The sequence below is a fragment of the Hemicordylus capensis genome, chromosome 4, assembly GCF_027244095.1.
Source record: "Hemicordylus capensis ecotype Gifberg chromosome 4, rHemCap1.1.pri, whole genome shotgun sequence".
Lineage (NCBI taxonomy): Eukaryota > Metazoa > Chordata > Lepidosauria > Squamata > Cordylidae > Hemicordylus > Hemicordylus capensis.
Window position 1 is genome coordinate 20,262,546 of NC_069660.1, and position 18,147 is coordinate 20,280,692.

An 18,147-nucleotide genomic window follows, 5' to 3' on the forward strand; every position below is an offset into this window, starting at 1 on the left:
TAAAAAGTCCATCAGTTGTTGTTTTTTTAAATCAACCCTGGAATTGAATGCCCAAATAGCTCCTTGATCATCCCCATGGTGGGTAGGAGCTAATTAACCCCACATTTCTCTTGTCTTGCAAAGTCAGGACAGGTTACAGAAAGTCACCTTTTCTGGTGGAGAACTTGGGATACCCTGTTGCAAAAGTTGGATCTTTTTAGTATAGACTATATGCAACACTGGCAAAGGCTCTTTTATAATATGCAGATGTTTGAGATTATCGGACATCTCAGAGCCTGGGCTCACCATGTGAATTTTATTTTCAAGTGAGCCCATTTCAAATTCAGTCCATTTCAAATAAGCAGATTATACCACAGGCATAGTTTTGACAGTGGAAATCTAATTTTCCAGCGAGCTGCTAGTACATCTTCCATAGGGAGCGGGAGATCTTGGGTTTTGTCAGCAACCTTCCTTAGTTAAAAAAAACATACACCACCACCCCTTTGGAGGTGTATAAATACATCATTTTGAAGCTCTATCAGTTTTATGTTTTGGCAGTGATGTTTTCTAACACTATGTTTCATTTGATTTAGCTTATATCTACAGTTACACAGAGCCACCTAATGGCACAGCGGAGAAGTAACTTACCTGAGGAGCAAGAGGTTGCTTGGTTCGAATCCCCACTGGTATGTTTCCCAGACTATGGGAAACACCTATATTGTGCGGCAGCGATATAAGAAGATGCTGAAAGGCAGCATCTCATACTGCGCGGGAGATGGCAATGGTAAACCCATCCTGTACTCTACCAAAGACAACTACAGGGCTCTGTGGTCTCCAGGAGTCGGCACCGACTCAGCGGCACACATTTACCAACTTTACAGTTGCACAAGAACTGGCTTGTATCAGGTATTGACTTTGCTCTGATTTGCATGCCAGTTTTGTTCGTTGCTTTAGCTTTAGCTTTAGCTGCTGCAAAGATGCCCTAGCCCATGGGAATCCAAGATCTTACTGGGTATTGTACAAGGAGTGAGATGGGAGTCTGCCCCCAGCAGGGTGGCACAGCCTCTGCTTGGCTGTTTCCTGTGCACAGGCTTGGTAGAAGCCTGATTAGATCTCAGTGCAGACATGAGTAGAGGAATGGTCTCTTTTTGTCAGTATCCTGACTTGTGGATCCCGACAAGTGCACCCCGAGCTCAGAGAGTGAGAACGTAGCACCCTGATTCCAATGGCTCTTTTTGGGGGGGAAAGGAACAAAGTGGTGTGTTCAACAGTATTTGAGGTGGATCATATTCGGCACAGAACACGTGATAGTCCTCTGAGGAATATGCCACTCCAGATGGCAAATGGGGGAATTCCAAATGCGCTCCCAAATCCAGAACAAGACAGAGATCTCTCTCGGCATATAGAAGACTGGCACAGAAGTGGGGGAAAGTTCTAATCCAGTATTCTTTGTAGTAAGGCATGGGGGCCAGTGGTGGTCTTCATCAGCCCTAAATGGGACTTTGTGACTAATTCTTGATTGGGCCTAGGGGGGTCTGCCCCAGACCCCCTGGTGCTATGTAGAGATGACCATTCTCACTGTGCAGTGCCACACTTTGCCCAGTGCCAAGGTGCTCCTTTAAGGGAAAAGGAGTCCATCTGGAAGACATGCACAGAGTGCTGGGAAGTGTAGTCCTTCCCAGCGCTTTCCCCATAGAGGAAACCCCTGCTAACCCCTTTCACCCCTGCTAACTTGGCAAAGAGGCACCTTTTAATGTGGTGATTCTCTTTATTTAGCAGGGGAAGAGTAACTGGCCCTATCCACCCCCAGCACAGTATCTCCAGTGACTGTTGCTAGTGTATGTCTTATATTTCTTTTAGATTGTGAGCCCTTTGGGGACAGGGATCCACCTTATTCATTATTTCTCTGTGTAAACCGCCCTGAGCCATTTTTGGAAGGGTGGTATAGAAATCAAATAAATAAATAAAGTGCTTAAGAGAGGGCTTTTTCTCCTAAAGGGCCCTCCTAGGGCTGAGGAAAGCTCAGTACTGTGTGGAGGTCCACACAATGAGAAATGGCCCCCTAGCTGGAAGGCTTTTTGCCAGTGTGGCCCCTGCTTGAAAAACTGTGAAGATCACAACTCCAGTCTAATCCTCTTGCTTGACATGCTAGTATCCTATAAGTAGGGAGGGTTTGGGGTGTTTTTTTGGGTTTTTTTTGCAGCAAGTGTAATATTCAGTACAATTCCCTGCTTGCTTTCTGAAGTGGTAGAGTCCTAGAAGGATTCTACCATGTGTAGGTGGTTGGGTTGGCTTGCTTGCTGCTTACTGTGAGCAGCCAACTCATGCTGTTTTTCTTCAACGACTCCATGTTGAATAAAACTTCTGACTACGTATGTGTGGGATGGCACCTACAACTGTGTTGCTTATATAAATAATATGGTCTATATACTGCGGAGGGAATTCCAGCCAACCCTGCTTCCAGATTTTGTTCTGCTAGATCTCCTAGAATAGGGGTCCAGCATTGGTTTTCCTCCTAGCAATTTATGGTTTTTGAAAATCTCCTTACTCATCAATCTGTACTTGCGGAGAAAATATAGAAACCATAATATATTTCTTTTCACTAGCATCTCCCCGCCCGCTCGCCAAATCTGTTTTATTTGAATCCCATTTTTATCTGTATCCTATACTTGTGCTAACCATACACTAGAATTAGAATAAAGAACAAACAGATTCAGATCACAGAATCCAAAAAGAGTAATTAATCAGATATTTTTCACTATTTATTTTTTTTAAGTACATAATATATTAACAAAAAGGCTTTGTCCAAAGAAAACATGAGTAGTGGCAGCTGGCAGATGGGCATTTTGCATATTAAATATGATTTGTTTGCTCAATGTTTGTTTCAAACATTATGCCCCCACCATGAAATAATGATATGCAACTCTTAATTTTAGCTCGGGTTTGACCAAATTGTTTTCAAATGTAAAACTAGAAGTGTAAAGTAACCAGTTATGGACTCTATCATGTTAAGACAAGTCTGGATTGCATCAAAAAATGTTGGTGCCATATATTGGAATTCTAATACTTTAATGAAAGGGTAGGTGGAATTTGCAGCACGTTGCTGATGACATTTCCAAGAAATAGTGGTTACTTGCCGAATGAGGGTCCAGAAATCGGAGGGAATAGCTTAGAATTCAGAGAAATGAGAGTTGTTATTATTACTATTATGTAGGATGTAATGTGTGTAGTTTTCCCCCTCCATCATCGTAGAAATACAGTATACCTCTGTCATTCTTTACCAGACTCCCACTTGAGACTTGAAATTTGCCAATGATAGATGGGTATTTAGATTGCAAGGAGACGCAGTACAGATACATATTCAGTTCAAACAGAAGTTAATGGCTTGTGATTAGCAGTGCTTAACTTCAAAATGAGTGGTTCCCTCATGCCTTGACTGAGTCTGAACTTGTAGGATCAGGGCCCCAAAGTCCATGTGGGGCTAGCTCTTGGGCAGTGATGTGGAGCAGAAGAACTTCCATTGCTGTATTTTTGTGGGGAAATCTCCAGTCCTAGAAATGCAATTTAAAGGAAAGTGTACGAGATAGGACAGCATGGAGTGCTTTGATGCATAGAGTGACCGAGAGTCGGACACGACTAAACGGATATATATAGAGAAAAATGCAGTGTTTCATAACATTAATAACTACATGAATACAGTACCACATTAGGCACTTTCAAAGCTGTATCAATTTTTGTTCCAGTGACTATGCCTAGGGAGCATGTGTGCATATGAAATGAATAAATACACATGCAGAGCTTATTGGGCAAGCTGAAACTAGTACTTTATGTTAACCATTTGCAGTGGCCAACCTCCCAACTAGCACTGTGTGAATGAAGCCACGTTGAGTTCCAGCCTACCTTGAGTTCCATTGTTGTACAAATGCAGGGGAAGGCCATTTTCACTAGTTTTCACTGTGCATCACAAAAATATGCCCCTGTTAGGAAGAAAGGCAGAATAATGATTTCAAAATCAAGATGTAATTTAGGAATGGGGATAGCCACTCTTTGCTTTGGCAAATTTTGAACTGGTCCCTGTAGCTTTATTTCATTTATTTACCAAAGTCATGTGTGGTTTTTCACCACATGGTGACAAAAGTGCTTCACACTAAAATAAAACCTACAAGAGTTATGCCTGTTAAGCTTTCCATGGCATTGACATAAACACTAGAGGACACTACCTTCTCCCACGCATTGAGGGAATGCCCCCAATACACCCACACGGGCCACGAGCAGAACATTGGTAGCTATATATACACATACATAGGAAGCGGCTTTCTATTGAGTCAGACCATCTAGATCAGTATTGCCTACACTGATTGGCAGCAGCTCTCCGAGGTTTCAGGCAGGAGTCTCTCCCAGCCCTACCTGGAGATGCTGCCAAGGATTGAACTTGGGAACTTCTGCATGCAAAGCAGATGCTCTACCACCAGTGGTCCCTCTAATTCAGGGTTTCTTAACCGTGGGCCCCCCGATGTTGTTGGACTACAACTCCCAGAATCCCCAGCCACAAAGGCCATGTCTGGGGATTCTGGGAGTTGTAGTCCAACAACATCTGGGGGCCCAAGGTTAAGAAACCCTGCTTTAGTTCATCTCCGTGCGGAATGAGTTTTGTTCTGGGCGGCAGTATTAAGGCACTGTGTGCTCACACGCATTCAGGGTGGGGCCTTCCTAATTCAGCCTGAGTGGCATCTACAATTAACTGAGTGGACATCAGAAGACTTGTGAGCATGCACATGCCTTAGAGGGAACAGTGTCTACCACTGAGCTGTGGCCCCATCCCCATAGAAATGCCATTGTAGCTGGTAGGCTACAATGGTGGCATGCTGCATAAACTGAGGGTATTGCAGGGGGAAAATAGGCATGATATGCCAACCAGCTAGAATGGCGTTGCTTCTGTTTTTGCCACTGCAGCAGGAAATTAAATAAATACTCGTCACATAGGGAGGAGGGCCATAGAGACATAGGAAGCTGCCATATACTGAATCAGACCATTGGTCTATCTAGCTCAGTATTGTCTTCACAGACTGGCAGCGGCTTCTCCAAGGCTACAGGCAGGAGTCTCTCTCAGCCCTATCTTGGAGACGCCAGGGAGGGAACTTGGAACCTAGATGCTCTTCTCAGAGCGGCCCCATTCCCTGAGGGGAATATCTTCCAGTGCTCACTTCTAGTCTCCCTTTCAAATGCAACCAGATTGGACCCTGCTTAGCTAAGGGGATAGGTCATGCTTGCTACCAAAAGACCAGTTCTCCACTCCCACAGAGGTAGTAGTGAAGCCACTGGAGGTTCCTCCTGAGGCCTCAGCAGACCTGGAGCCATACGGATTGCATCCTCACCTTTGCCTGCGTGCATGGAGGGTGGGGGTGAGGTCAGTCCAGTGTGCTGAGTATATGCGTGGAGCGAACGTGAGCCGAAGGCTGCAGTGTCACACGGAATGAGGAGTATTTGTTTCTGTTGGTTAAAGGCACTCCCCTAGCCTGAACCTCTCCTCACTTACTGACACTGACAGCTATATTTTACCATTGAAACCACACCCTAAAGGCCAAGCTGAAGTCATGTTTAATGGGTGCCGGTTGAGGTCATGTCCAGCTGCCAAGCCGTGCCCAGAACATCTTCTCAGGATTCATCTGCCACAGTTATAAAGCTTGAACTGAAAGTTACAGCAGGCATGGTTCAGTGATGGAGGCCTCCTATTTCTTTCTTCTCCCTTTGCACAGCCATGGCAAAATGGAATTTGGGAGGGTCATCACAAGGAGGAAACAAGGTTGCATGCATTCACATCAATAGGTATGGATGGGCACGGATGGGTTGAAATTATAAGGAAGCAGGTTTAGGCTAGTCACAAGGAAGAATTCTCTAATTATAGGAGCTGTTAGACAGTGGAACAGTCTGTGCACTAGGGCTCTCCTTCTCTAGAAGTTTTCAAACAGGGATCAAATGGCTATTTGTCAGGGATGCTGTTTCCTGCCCCCATCAGGTTCAGACTAGAAGAGCTCCAAGATCCCTTCCAACACTAAAGTTCTATGATGCCCTGAGAAAGTAAAAATTCTGCTTCCAAAATGTGGAGGGCCTGGCTCAAGCCATCTTGGAAAATGTGTGCTAGAAACTATTCTCTATTGCTCCCAGATGTCCAAGAGCCAGCCTCTGAGGAGAGGAGAGCTGGTCTTGTGGTAGCAAGCATGACTTGTCCCCTTAGCTAAGCAGGGTTTGCCCTGATTACACATGAAAGGGAGACTTGATGTGTGAGCACTGTAAGATATTCCCCTTAGGGGATAGAGATGCTCTGGGAAGAGCAGAAGGTTCCAAGCTCCTTCCCTGGCATCTCCAAGATAGGGCTGATTGAGATTCCTGTCTGCAACCTTGGAGAAGCCACTTTCCGTCTGGGTAGACAATACTGAGCTAGATGGACCAATGGTTTGACTCGGTATATGGTGGCTTCCTATGTTCCTATGCTCAGTAATGTGGGCTCTACTGCATGTGTTCAGAGGCACACTTCTTGTAGTAACTCACAGGTACCAGAACTGAACAAAGACATTGATAGCAGCACCTGGGGCTGTGCCAGGTTTTTTACCGAGACTCTGCTCTCACAAGCTATTTTGAATGCCGGACTTTGGCTCTAAAACAAATAATAAAGAAGATAGTGCCATGAGCCTGTACAGAGTGCCTGGCTCCGATCGCTGAATAACCATAGTGAGCTGAAGTACACCTGGGATAAGCAGGCAGAGCTTCCAAATCAAGGAGCATGAGATCCAGATTGGTTTGTGGCCTGTGGTGCTAATCGGTGTGGCTGCAGTTAGGGGCTACCAAGCTGATGGCAGGCATCTTTCCTGCTTGGTGGTTGTACTTTGCCACCCTATGGGAAGAACCGAGTGGCAAAGACCCACCTGGCCAGCCCTGTTCCCATGGTGATGGCATATATACCATAGCCACTTGCAGGCCAGCTAGAGAGTGTGACTCCTTTGCCACTGTGTGGCTTGGGAAGGAGGCCCTCTCCCCTCTTTCTTTAGAAATAGGCACTGAGTTAAGCCTTAGAAGCCCTTCCAAACCCTGGGCAAAGCTGCTAATAACTCATAAGAACAGCCCAGCTGGAACAGGCCCAAGGCCCATCTAGTCTAGCATCCCGTTTTGCACAGTGGCCCACCAGATGCTGCTGGGAGCCACAGGCAGGGCATGTCCTCTCTCCTGCTGTTACTCCCCACCTATAGATCCAGAAATTAAGCTTAAATGTACCTTTCCATTCCCATTCTTTGCACCCTATTGCCACTTTCAGGATTAGGGGCAATCTGGATGGGATGATGAATGCATAAGAACAGCCCTGCTGGATAAGGCCCAAGGCCCATCTAGTCCAGCATCCTGTTTTGCACAGTGGCCCACCAGATGCCGCTGGAAGCCTACAGGCAGGAATTGAGGGCATGCCCTCCCTCCTGCTGTTACACCCCTGCAACTGGTACTCAGAGGGATCCTGCCTTTGAGGCTGGAGGTGGTCTATAGCCCTCCGACTAGTAGCTGTTGATAGACCTCTCCTCCATGAAGTTATCCAAACCCCTCTTAAAGCCATCCAGGTTGTTGGCTGTCACCACATCTCGTGGCAGAGAATTCCACAATGCATTGTATGAAAAAGTACTTCCGTTTGTCAGTCCAAAATTTCCTGGCAATCAATTTCATGGGATGACACCTGGTTCTAGTGTTATGGGAGAGGGAGAAGAATTTTTCTCTATCCACTTTCTCCACACCATGCATGATTTTATAGACTTCTATCATGTCTCCCCGCAGTCATCTTTTTTTCTAAACTAATTAGCCCCAGGTGTTGTAGCCTTGCCTCATAAGGAAGGTGCTCTAGGCCCCTGATCATCTTGGTTGCCCTCTTCTGCACCTTTTCCAGTTCGACAATGTCCTTTTTTAGATGTGGTGACCAGAATTGTATGCAGAACTCCAGGTGTGGCCGCACCATCATTTTGTATAAGGGCATTATAATACAGTGGTCCCTCGACTTACGAACTACTCGACATCCGAAGTTTTCGACTTACGAACGACAAAAATGACCGGAAGTCGTTGCCGGTTTAGATGCGGCTTCCTCGACTTAAGAATTTTTAAATGCGGTTTCCTCGACTTACGAATGTTTCCAGACCTCCGTGGTGCGCTTTTCGACTTACGAAAATTTCGACCTACGAACGTGCGTTCGGAACGGATTAACTTCGTAAGTCGAGGGACCACTGTATTAGCAATTTTATTTTCAATCCCCTTCCTGATGATCCCCAGCATGGAATTGGCCTTTTCCACAGCTGCCGCACATTGAGTTGTACCCATTACCCATTGCATCATGGGTCGCTTAGTGGCAGAGCAACTGTGTTGCACGTGGAAGGTTCCAGGTTTAATTCCTGGCCTCTCCAGGTAGGACTGGAATGACCAAACTCTGACTGGCAGCAGCTCTCCAATGCAGACAGTGCTGAACTAGGCAGGCCAATGGTCTGATGCAGTGTAAGGCAGTTTGCTATGTAATCTCTGTTGCTTTAAGCTTTTTATAAATGCAGCAGGCCCATAACCAGCTTAAAAATTTGGTGGGGAGACAAAAAAAGTATGGGAGGGCGATTTGTTTGGTCTTTTAAAGATAACTTAATTACTTATCTATCTATCAAAAATTTAGGGGGGCAGTGAAACATGGGGGGGGGCTCTAGTCTCCCTCAGCTAGTCTGAATAACTGTGCAGGATAGGGAAGATTCAGATTGAGATCGTAGTGCAGGGGAGGAAGTTTAACCTTTTCCTCTAGTACTATTTTTTCCCCAATGAAGCCTCCTTTGAAAGCTGCTAAATAGCAGGATGGAAGGTGGGTGCTTGTTCACACAATCAGAAGAATCCTGATTAATACATTAATCCGGATTAGCGAGCCCAGAAATTCTGGGCAATCCTGGTCAAACTGTTCTGGTTAACCAAAATTTAGCCAGAATAGATAACTAAGATTCAGTCCTAGTTACTATCCTGGTTAAATGCTGGTTAACTGGAGCAGTTTACATAGTAAGCTTGGGCTTCCAAAAAGCTTTTGACAGAAGTCCCCACCAAAGACTCTTGAGAAAACATAGCCGTCATGGAATAAAGGGACATAAATGGACAGTTCTAGATGGAGGGAAGGAAGAAGTGGGGTCCTGCCGAATCAGTACTGGGATCAGTGCTTTTAAATATATTCATGAATGATATAGAAGTTGGGGCAACCAGTGAAGTGGCCAAATTAGCAGATGACACTCAACTATTTAGGGTAGTGAAATCACGTATACACTGACAGGGTCTGAGCTGTCAATGACTGACCAGGAAAAGGATCTTGGGATCATGGTGGATGGTTCGTTGGAAGTGTCGACTCAGTGTGTGGCAGCTGTGGAAAATGGCCAATTCCATGCTAGGGATCATTAGGAAGGGGACTGAACATAAAAATGCTAATATTATAATTCCCTTATGTAAATCTATTGTGTGGCCACCTTTGGAGTACTGCGTACAGTTCTAGTCTTTGTATCTTAAGAAGGATATTATGAACTAGAAAAGGTGCAGAAGAGGGCAATCAAGATAATTAGGGGCCTGGAGCACCTTCTTTATGAGGCAAGGCTATATAGCATCTGATGTTTTTTAGTTTGGAAAAGAGGCAAGCTACAGGGAGACATGATAAAGGTGTATAAAATAATGCATGGAGTAGAGAGAGTGGAAAGAGAGAACATTTTCTCCCTCTCTCACTAGAACCAGGGGTCATCATATGAAACCTTTCCACACAGTGCGTAATTAACCTATGGAATTATTTGCCACAGGATGTAGAAATGGGCACTCGCTTGGATGGCTTTATAGGGGGCTTAGAGAAATTTGTGGAGGACAGGTCAGGTGACTGACCTGTCTGGTGACTATAGTCCACCTCCAGCCTCAGAGGCAAATGCCTCTAAATACCAGTTGTAGGGGAGCAACAGCAGGATACAGGGCATGCCTTCTTACCTTGCCTGTGGGGTTCTCAGAGGCATCTGGTGGGCCACTGTGTGAAACAGGATGCTGGACTAGATAGGCTTTGGGCCTGATCCCACAGGATCTTAATTTTCCTGAAATTCTGGGTTCACCAGTTGAGCATTTCCATAAATCAGACCTTAACACATTTTCTTTGGATCTAGGAGCCATCTAAAAAATGAGCCAGACACTTGACAGAATGCCTGGACCTTGTTATGGACATGGACGGGGTGTGGGGTGGGTGGGTGGGTAGATGGGCTTCTCTTTATCCCATTTACCAGTAACTTAGAACAGAAACAGGGCTGTCTGGGACAAATAAAGATTGTGTTAAATAACTCTGCCTCTGAATATGCTTGATTAACAAGCAGAAGGTTGCCAGTTTGAATCCCCACTGCTACTATATCGGGCAGCAGCGATCTAGGAAGCTGCTGAAAGGCATCGTCTCATACTGCGTGGGAGGAAGCAATGGTAAACCCTTCCTGTATTCTGCCAAAGGAAACCACAGGGCTCTCTGGGCACCAGGAGTTGAAATCGACTTGATGGCACACTTTACCTTACCTGAATATGCTAGTCTAGGTGCCATGGTTAAATTTGTAGGCTCCATGACTGCTTGACGCTTGGTATTTGTCAAGTCCTGCCAAAAATAGTGTGAGAGAAAAGTGGTCCCAAGAGAACCCTTTCATCTGTCTTTTTTTTTTTTTTTTTTAAATAAAGGAGGTCTGAACAGGCCAGAAAGTGCAGCCGAATGGGCCATGGCGGTGATTACCGAGGCCAGTTGGGGGAGGGTGAACCATTGCGGGGACACACACACACACACACACACACACACACACACACACACACACACACACCACGGCCTTTAGGAAGCCCCACCAAAGGGGCTAGAAGTAAAAAAATATTTTTTAAAATATGTTTTTTAAAATCGCGAACCCCTGAACCGTCGGGGGGGCGGGGTTGGTCTAAGATCGGACCAAACTGGGCGGGGTTTGGTTCGACCCTGAATGGTCAAACCAAATCGGTTCGACCTCGAACAGGTTCAGGGTCGAACCTGTTTGCACATCCCTAACCATGGAGATTTTGGGAATTGCGCTCTTGTGTGAAATCCCTTGCAAAAAAATATATGAGGCGTGCCACAGGTTGCATAAGTTGTTGCACAAGCATGTTTGCACTAGTGCAACACAAGTCTGGAATGCAAACTCCAGATTTAGCACAACAGCCTTGTGCTATAGCACATCCTTGCACAAGCGCATAGTTGGGATGTCAGCTGACAGAAATCAGAAATCAGCTTTTATTTTGGTCAATGACCAGAACGCTGACAGGTTTAAACATGTTTAATGAAGGTGTAATATTAGACTTACAGGGGGGTGGGACTTGGAAATATCTTCTGAGAGGATTAATCAGACTTGCCGTCAAGGAACAGGGATTTCAGGCCACACATACCGTTGACCTGCTGAAGTTCTTTGTTTTTTATTTATTTATTGTTGCATTTATATACCGCCTTTCGTTAAAAGACAACCCCAAGGCAGTTTACAAAAGTTAAAACATACAATAAAAGACAATAAAAATATTAAGCTTATATATATATATATACACACACACACACACACACACAGACCAAATTTAAAATCTATAAAATACTAGCATAAAAACAATACAACAGGTATTGTTCAATATGTATGATGTGGAACTCTGGCAGGCTTATTATGGGAGTTGATTCCCCGCGCTGTTTCCCCTGAATACAAAACGGACCTTCTGTTTTTCATGTTACTAAATCCAGCTTGTCCCCTTGCCCCAGATTGGGCCACCTGGACAAGTCAAACAAAAAATCTAAATGACAGCCTGTATTTGTGGTGAGGAAGTCCTAAACTTTGTTATAATTTGAAGGAGTGCACGCTCTGTTATTAGATTATGTAGAATGCAGGTTGCACGTCAACTTTAATTTGAGCGTCTGTCGGCAGCATTCAAGGGAGCTGGAATGCCTCAAACGTTGGCTCAGGCCAGCCAGCCAAACAGTAGGCTGAAATTTCAGACTATCTAGAAACCACACCCTTGCAGACACCGCCCCCCCCCCCCCAGAAAACCCCTTGCATATTGAAACAATGCCAATTCTGTGCTTTGGCTGAACAAGCCATTTTGATCCCCCTGAGCTGGTTGTGAGTCAAAGTCAAACATGTTGCCATTTCCCTTTATTTTGGTTTATGTCACTGGTGCTGTGGCATATCTCACTTTAATAGTCCTCCAAGTGTAGGTTTTCTCCTTCTGCGGTGCCTTCTGCCATGACAGCATCTAATGCACATTGATTGCAAAATGCACTTTTTGCATAGAAAAAAGCGCTTATTTTTCAGATTCTCTTGCTGTGTTAGCCATAATCTCAGGACACGTTTGAAGCACATCAATGCAATTCGCAAGTGAGGGGTAGAATCTATATATTTAATTCGCTTAGCCAGCATGCATGTCCTCCTGGATTTGACGGCGGAACTCTTGCGACAGGTTGCGAGAGCTCTGGCCTTCTGCGAGACTTGAAGGGAGAGAGAAAATGGAGGCGTAGGCGACAGCAGGCCGTAAAACGGCTGGGGAGGTGACAGTGGGACGGCCTGACCAGGCCGTCCCGGGTGAGGAGGTGGCAATGGAGGCCTCACCTGGACGCTGGGCCATCCCGAGTAAGGTGGCAGTGGGCGGCCTCGGCTGGGCGCTGGAAGGCGCTGGTGGCGGGACGGCCTGGCCTGGCAAGGCCATCCGGGGAAAGGAGGCATCAGCGGCCTCGGCTGGCTGCTGGGAGGCGGCGGCGGTGGGACGGCCTGGCCCGTCCTGGGTGAGGAGGTGGCGGCAGCCCAGCCTGGCCGCCGGGAGCAGGAGGCAGTGGTCAGGCGAGGGGAGAGGAGGAGATCCGGCGAGAGGGCAAGGGGGCAGGGAAGTGAGTGGGGCTGGGGCAGCCTGTGGTGAGTGTGGGGAAGGGAGGAGGGGAGGGAGAAAGTGGGGGAGGGGCAGGAGGGATGGGGGGCAAGAGAGAGTGGGGCAGGATTGGGGGGGGGAACATCCGGCCCCAAAGAGCGCACAGATGCTCTGTGCGGGTTGGCTAGTCCTATGAATTCCCTCTAACAACATAAAAGTAAATTCTTGTCCTTGGATTCATAAGCACAAAATGAGATGTAGAAAGGACTGGAAGTAAAGATGACATTCATGGCTTAGACCACTTTTAATTGCTTAACCTCCTTCCTCATATTCAATTAACTGACTAATCAATTAAAACAAAATGTGTTATGTAATAAACAGTTTACCAAAAGGTGTTTGTTACCACCTTTCAAAGTTTGGAAGGCAATATGAGAATCAAGTGATTTAATACGCAAAAGCTGCCACATTAATGGAAGGAAATACTGCATTTTTTGCTCCCATGCAACAATCATCTCAGAAACTATGCATCAAAGTGATCTTCATCAATTAATGTTGGCAACGTCCTTAGTGCAACATGTTTGCGCTAGTGCAGCACTCGGCTGCATGTCAGCCACTGTATGTAAATTATTATTATTTATTATTTATTTTATTATTCGATTTCTATACCGCCCTTCCAAATATGGCTCAGGGCGGTTTACACAGAAAAATAATACATAAATAAGATGGATCCCTGTCCCCAAAGGGCTCACAATCTAAAAATACCAACAAAACTACATAAAAAATACCAGCTGAACTACATAAATGAGATGCTACTCTAGTCATGAGCACATTCTCATGTGGCCTGTATGTGTAGCACTGAGAGCATCACCATTACCCACTGAAACAGGCTTGTTTGCTGCTGTACATTTTGTTCCTTCTTCTCTAAATTGTACAGCGGAGACTGAACTCTTGTGAGCTTTCTCTGCAGCCTGACAGACTGAATGTGCCGGATATTCCTCCTGCAATCCAGACAATGTATAATTTCATCCAGGAACAGCCACTTTCTTTACCCTGTAAAAATCCCCGCCTTTGCATGCTCATACGCTTCGAATATTTATCGGTTTCTATCATTTCCACGCCACATGCTTGTCAGACAGCCAGGCTGTGTGTACTGAGCTGCTTTTATCTTACCTCATAACAAAAACCTCTTCCACCCTCTCGCAGTTCCTCTGGCTGCGCCTTCAACTCCTGCCAGTACGTTGCTTGTGTCACTCAGGGTAGAGCCCCTATTTATTTTACTATTCTGCGGTAGGTGATTTTACTCTTTTTGCTGCCGGCTCTGAGATTGGTATTAATTATTTAGACATTGGAAATACCTTCTGGCATTTTTCTAGCCAAACCATCATCTGATTAATAGTTGCACTCTTCAGAAAGCTCCAGAGGAGAAAAGAATAGTGCTTATGTATCGCTGTTATAACCAGACCACAAAGGCCACTAATAAAGAGCCTCCACCCCGTGTATGCCAAGATGACATATGTCTCCTATAGGCTGGAAAGGAATACGTATAATTTAACTTCAAAACAGTCTGTCTTGCTTCCTACTGAAACGCCATTTCTTTTGCATTTGGAGTGGTGTCTGTGATTTGGGAAGGCACCATTTGGAGAGGAACTTTTTATTTAGAGTGCGGGTCAGTCTTCACCCCTTTCTAGTCTCCACATAGCTCAGGAGCACCAATATCCAGTCAAGTGTACACAGAAATGGCTTTTGTTCTAAAGTAGAGGTCTGATAACTGTGCATAGCTAAAGCACAGGTCCGCTTTATTATTTTGAACAGGAGTTTAAAACTGCAGCCCTCCAACTGTGGTTGGACTACATCTCCCATCATCCGCAGTCACAATGGCCAGTAGCCAGGGGTGATGGGAGTTGAGTTTGTAGGCCAGCATCTGCAGGAGGCTGCTGTTTTGAGACTCCTGTTGTAAATAATAAAGTGGACCTGTGCCTTAGCTATGCCTGCCCAAGGCACAGAACCCTTCGCTTAAAAAAAAAAGAACAGGTGGCTGTTTGCATAGAGAGCATTACCATGGTTTTTATGAGGTACCAAAAGCAACCGCCACAAATGCTCTCAAAGCACACTGCTTTTTGTTGTTGTTGCAATTTAACCCTGAACATATCCAAGAACAGACCTTTGCACCATGCTGTGGCTCCTGCTCCTGCTCCTGCTCCCTTCTCTAACAAGATGTAAAATGGCACCCTTGATATTTTATCTTCCACCTCTGAGCTCAAGTGTGTGATTTGCATCCACAACCCATTTCTTTCAGAGCAGTTTCTTGGTATGTCCATGGAACCTCTTTAGAGCAAGGGCTGCACCTTGTGGGATCTGGGAAGAACATGTTTGGGGGAGCCTTGCCAAATTCAGGGCCAGAAACTGATTCCTGAAGGGAGAGGAAGACAAAATGCAGGAGCCAGCTAGAAGACCGAAGAGTTGGATATCCGAAACTCCCGGCAGCTAGGTTGAGGTGGTGGTGGGTTGAGAAATCCAAAAATAGTGAAACCAGATCTTTAACCAGAGCTGCTTAGGATTGGGAATCTCTGTGGGACTCATCCACAGAATGTGTACTCTATCTGCGTTTTGCAATGGGGTGGATAGTCAAAATAACAATAATCTGTGCAGTCTCATTCCCTGGGAACAGCTGCATAAATGGTGTGAGGTTAGATCTGTGGGCAGGTCTGCAAACTGTACAGATCCATAGCTGTACAAAATACTAGCTTTGAGTGTGTGTGTGTGTGTGTGTTATACCCCCAATTTGAGTGGATATAACAAAAGAATTTAATACATTCCACTTCACAGTTATTCAGAGAGGAAGGACCAGTGAGATTAATTTTCTAAAGGAAATTCCTTATCTATCGTTGTTGAGGGCCAGCAATTAAGTTTTCTCTTGTTTTGGGAAATTCAGATTGACTGAATTGCCTAGGGCTTGGCAGTGGTCTAAGCCGGGTGTGATGCTAGTCCTCATATTTGAATTTACTCATGAGTCTCTAGTCTTCAGGGCTAATTCAGTCAGTAGTAGGAAATCTCATTCATGCATCATGCATAAGGAGAGATTGCTCCGGCTGAGGAACTTCTTTTCTATGAATTTCTTTTCTATGATTACAGGATACTTTACCATATGGATACCAAATTTAGTAGCTCTTATCCTTATCAAGCAAGGGAGAGGAGCAATGAGGCTCATCAGAATGTTCCCCCCCCCCGCCCCTTATCTCCTAGTAATCCCAGTTTGGAACCAAAAGTCTTGGTTTTGCTTGGGAGACTCATGAGCATGTAGTTTGGTCTGTAAAGGGGGTTTACTCCTAATCCTAACAGGATTAACAGTTTGAGATTTGTAAGGTTTTAACTTCAAACATTTTATTGAATAATTACGATATAGGGTAATTTTGAATCATAGTAAACTTAAATCCGAGTACCCAGTGGAAAAGTTTGCTACATTGCTAGCAGAACCCGGAGTGTACTGATGTAGTGTATTGATGTAGGGTGAGTCTTGTGGGATTATTTGAATGTATTTTGTGATTTGTTCTTGCTATGTATTTATTTGTTTTGCTGGTCAGTGGACCGAATAAAGATGATTGATTGAACTTAAATCCGAGAAAGGTCTTCTGCTTCTCTTGGGCATGATGTTATTTTAGAATTATTGATCTGAGTGTTAAAAATTTGCTGAGAACAGATGATTATCTTCAGAATTTATTCTAATAAAATCAAACCTTTCCCCCCACCATATTGTGGTGTAAAAAGTATGCAGGATAGTGTATGCAAAACTTGGTATCTGTACCTCACTGGGAAATATGACTTGTTTGCACCAGGTATATCAGACAATATACAACAGATATGTTGCCCAGACATGTCAGAACTTAACTCTGAAAGTGGCGCTGTCCTTCACCCTAATTATCGCCCTGCCCACCCCCGATATTGCATCCAATCTTCTCATCCATTCTTACACCACGCAGTTAGCGCTCGGCCTGTCCTAAATATTGTTATCCAAAACATGGCCACTTAAGAATGTTTGTGTAGACTTTCCTCACACCAGAGGTCAGACTAACCTCACCACACTTGTTCGCTGTGGGACAACCATCCAGCTGTCCTGCTGAGTGTGGCCTGGCAAAAACACAACATTGTTAGCCGAATAAATACACATTGCCACTGTTGCTAGCCAGAGTAGTTGTGCATAACTACGGACCATGTTTCAGGCTGGTGCGATGTGTCAGACTAGACAAAACATTACATCTTTCTTCATGCTTCTTTAAAAGCATCTGCAGGGACATCCTGATTCAGACGGGGGACCCGGCACTGAATGAGAGGCTTTGATGCAGTGATCCTCGCTCTTTTTCAAGCAGGGGCCATTTTGTCAAAAAAAGAACCTTGGTATACTTTTGGATAGGGTTGCTATCCAGCCAGGTTGCTGGCTGTGCGGAATGCAAGCCATCAGGAATGTTAAAAACTACGTTTCCTGTGTTCATGTTGACATAGCAGGAACAGCTCAGGAGCAACTCCTGGTTTTAGCCTCAGGTGCCATTCCCCCCTCTTTCCCTGCTCCCTCAGCTTGGTAAGTGAAAATGCAGGAAAGGGGACGAGGAAGGAACCTGGCAGGTGAGAGGAGGCCTGGTGCTGAACCATGATGAGCTGAGCTGAAATTCAGTCTGAGGTTGGGCTGGGCCTGGGCCTTAATGGTACAAGGATTTCTGAATTGGCGGAGAGAGTGTTTCCAAGCCCCCTTGTTTCTAAAATTCTTCTCCATCCCCAGTTTATTTTATTTATTTATTTATTCATTCATTCATTCAATTTCTATACTGCCCTTCCAGAAATGGCTCAGGGTGGTTTACACTGAGAATAACAAACAAATAAGATGGATCCCTGTCCCCAAGAAGGGTTAAAATCTAAAAAGAAACATCAGATAGACACCAGCAACAGTCACTGGAGATACTGTGCTGGGGGTGGAGAGGGCCAGTTACTCTCCCCCTGCTAAATAAAGAGAATCACTACGTTAAAAGGTGCCTCTTTGCCAAGTTAGCAGGGATTCCAATCAGTACATTAAATTTAGCATCTAAACTCGGCCTCCTCTTGATTTAGGAATACTATGTACTTGACTTAGGAATACCATGTTCTCCGGTCCACAGTCCCGAGCCCTTTGCAGTCCACTGGCACTTCCCTTCACATCTGTTAGCCCCTCCATTCCTCAATATTTGTCTCCTCTGCTTTTTCTCTCAATTTCCTTCTTTTTCATCTACCCTTTTTCAG

General features: G+C 45.1%; 1 protein-coding gene and 1 long non-coding RNA gene across 2 annotated transcripts in view; one reads left to right on the forward strand and one right to left on the reverse strand.

Annotated features, from left to right (window-relative positions):
* Positions 1-18,147, forward strand: part of APCDD1L (APC down-regulated 1 like) — a 47,594-nt gene that overhangs the window by 9,784 nt on the left and 19,663 nt on the right. The window lies entirely within an intron of this gene.
* LOC128325070 (uncharacterized) lies at positions 2,742-12,933 on the reverse strand. The gene is made up of 3 exons (XR_008307244.1): positions 12,630-12,933; positions 3,880-3,956; positions 2,742-3,530 (listed from the first exon to the last, which is right to left on the reverse strand). It is a non-coding gene; the product is annotated as an uncharacterized LOC128325070 (long non-coding RNA).